The following is a 3,351-nucleotide window of genomic DNA, read 5'->3' on the forward strand; positions in this document are numbered from 1 at the left end:
CTGTTAAAAGGATATACTACAGCTCATACTTACAATTTATGATACTAAGATTTTTTTTGGGATGAGATATTTAAGAGACAGCAGCTCTTCTACGTTGATATTGCTTAATCGACTCAGCTATGTCTTCACAAAATCATTCAGATATATGTTTCAGCTTACTCTGATTGTTTCATATTATAGAAAAACATAATTAACATGAATTTTTAAATAATTATTGTGTTTATAAGAATGTTCTCTCTCTCTCTCTCTCTCTCTCTCTCTCTCTGTAGTTACATGCATTTACCTGGTTATTGTAATATACAGGATTAGACTGGTCCGACCTTGGAGGAAGAATAGTAGCTAGAATACAGAGCACTACAGGTGGGAGAGGCCCTCTGCGGGTCGTTCTTCACAAGGCGGAGCCACGACATGTCTGAGCGTGCATGTTTTTTTTTAATCCGAGCAGCGTGATAGAGTACCGACAACCTAAGATTTGGACGCCATATTTGGCCCGTTTTTCGCCGCGCACTTCAAACGCTCGCACACGCTCTCCTTTGTATTTCTGTTTTACAGATATACGAGGCGTCCACTGCAACTGAGCACACTTGTGTCAGACATGCACACCTTCCCCTAACAGCCAGCTGGGAGTCAGCGGCCAGACTTTGTTAGCACAATAATTCTGTCTTTAGTGGGCTTGCAGGAAATTTAATACTTTATATCCCCTTTCCGGTTACACAGTAAGGCACTACTACGTTACAATGCAGCCGATTCCCCTTCTAAAATATGAAAATGATGTTCTTACTTCTTAAATTACCTGTGCAAGAAATAAAAAAAATCCTATATTAGCTTCCTACTGGTGAACTAGGGAAATAGTGTCCAGGTGTACGCGGAAACTGCATAAAATCGTGCACATAACAAAGGGTTCTATATTCTTGTTAACATACGGCTTAAAAATAAAGCTCTGGCTCTGCCGAAATCTATGTGATGATATTCAATGTATTAATTTGCCAGACAATCTATATGCAAATGAAGGGCAGGTGGAAGCCGCCTGTCTAGACTGGGAATTCAACCCGGACGAAAGTACCTCGGTAAAATTTAGGAATCTGACTTTATTGGAACAAGGGCGTAATATTCTCCCTCCTGTCTATTCTCCATCAGCTACAAGGCCACTTGGGTTGAAAAATCAATACTCTGAGTCTCAGAGCGAACAGATTTTTCAGTGCTGATGTGAATGGACCTCACCCAACGCTGGCAACTCTCACCGAAGAAACGTGCAGGCCAAAGGCAAAACAAAATCTCTTTCCCCCCCACACACACTCCGTACACACACACGCACACACAAAAATAATAATGCAGATATAAATGGTCAGTTTTGGTTCGTTCGAGAGGCGGTTGTCCATCTCATCTTATAAGCGAAGAACATCTATCTGTCCGTCACGCTATGGTATTTGTCTGCCTGTCACTGCACACGCCTATATTGAAAGTGGCATGCATATATTATCTAATCATTCCTCTTCAACACTCGTAGCTCCAGTTCGATAAGTGAAACCGAATTATATCAATGACAATCATACCTGTACTGCTATTTTGGATGACACATGTAGTAGGAAATTAATCACTGTAAATACAAAATGATTATCTCGTTCACGAAGGCTGAATTGGTGTTGGATATGAATGCGATGCTGACTGCGATGTTAGGGAAGGCAGTATTGACTATGGTGATGATGAAAACAATGATAATAACAATTTCAGCGGTGGTGGCTGGCGCAAGTGGGTAGCATGGTAGTGGATGAAGGTATCTGAGGTGTCGGAGGAGTAGTGGCATAGGGAACAGCCATTTTTTTTCTAGTTCGCAATGGGAAAGGCAGGCTAGGCTACACATCTCAGGAAAAAGAAGATATAAGTTGCAAGTGAAAAGCGACCCTCGGTACATCAAATACAAGGTCACTTTTCTCTTGCAACTTGTTTCTCGTTCTTCCTGGGATGTGCAACCTATACTTTTCCCAGTGTAAACTAAAAAAAGAATAAAAAATTACACCTTTTACGCCTCATTGTGGTGATTTACAGTGAAGGTATTGGTGATACTGGTGGTGGGGACGGTTATGGTAGTGGTGGTGGGGTCGACATTGGTGGGGTGGTGAAGACGATAATGGAAGTGGTGTTAATAATTTGGTTGTGGTGATGCGTGCAATCATGGTAGTGCTGATGGTGTAGGGATACATATTGAGATTCTATGAAGAGAAGAGACGAACGAAGAAAACGAGGAGAGAGAGAGAGAGAGAGAGAGAGAGAGAGAGAGAGAGAGAGAGAGAGAGAGAGAATGGACAAATACGCAATAGCTAAGCGTGGCCTCAGAGCTCATCTCCGACGCATTAGCCCTTGATCCCTACAACCACTAATACGATATAACCATTCCATGCATCCACCAATCACATGAGCCCTGAGTTGGAAAAGGGGCGTGACTTGCCTGCTGACTGGCCAATGACCGACACTGAATAGGAAAGGAGGCGGGGTTTACTTGCACGGTTAAGTTGAATAGCGTGTGATTCCAGGGGAGACTCAACAGGAAGAGCGGCGTCACGTTTGTTTATATATTCGAGTAGTTTCAATTCGTTCGTTTAAGATGGGAGTTTACAGTACTTCATAAGGCTTGACCTGCACCATGTATTTACGTATATGTCGTGAGAACCTCCTTGATACAGCGTTCCAGGAAAATAATGACTGTTCAGGTTAATGTTCAAGGAGGGATTGACGTGGAAATCATGACTGCAATTACGGTTTTAATCACATACACTCAGCGGGCGACGACTTTGATGGCTGATGGAAACCTCTCTCTCTCTCTCTCTCTCTCTCTCTCTCTCTCTCTCTCTCTCTCTCTCTCTCTCTCTCTTACTTCTCTCATTTATCTTCCTCTTCCTCATTATTATCATCATTCTCATTCTCAAATTCCTTCTCTTTTGTCCCTGACTCTTTGGGACTTCGTGACCTCACTGTCGCATTCCAGTTTCGCTCAACACTACTCTCTCTCTCTCTCTCTCTCTCTCTCTCTCTCTCTCTCTCTCTCTCTCTCTCTCTCTCTCTCTCGTCTCCCTTGCCCCTTTCGAGACCCCCAAACCCCGCCGTCTCTTCTCATGCAGGGAGCAGCGCGCAGGACAATACATTTTTTCTTTAGTTCCTCTTCCGTGCGTGTGTTTGTATCCCGAGCCTCATATCCTCTCTTATAATGGAAGTGCCTTGTCCTCCCCAGCCACGCACGCCCAGAGAATCTCCTCCAGTTTATCATTTTTTATATATTTGATGCTGTAGGAACGAGCTGAATCAATAAATCTCCTTGCTCGACGAATTTATTTACCTTTATTGGGGGGGAGGAGG

The sequence above is a fragment of the Eriocheir sinensis genome, chromosome 8 (genome assembly GCF_024679095.1).
Source record: "Eriocheir sinensis breed Jianghai 21 chromosome 8, ASM2467909v1, whole genome shotgun sequence".
NCBI lineage: Eukaryota > Metazoa > Arthropoda > Malacostraca > Decapoda > Varunidae > Eriocheir > Eriocheir sinensis.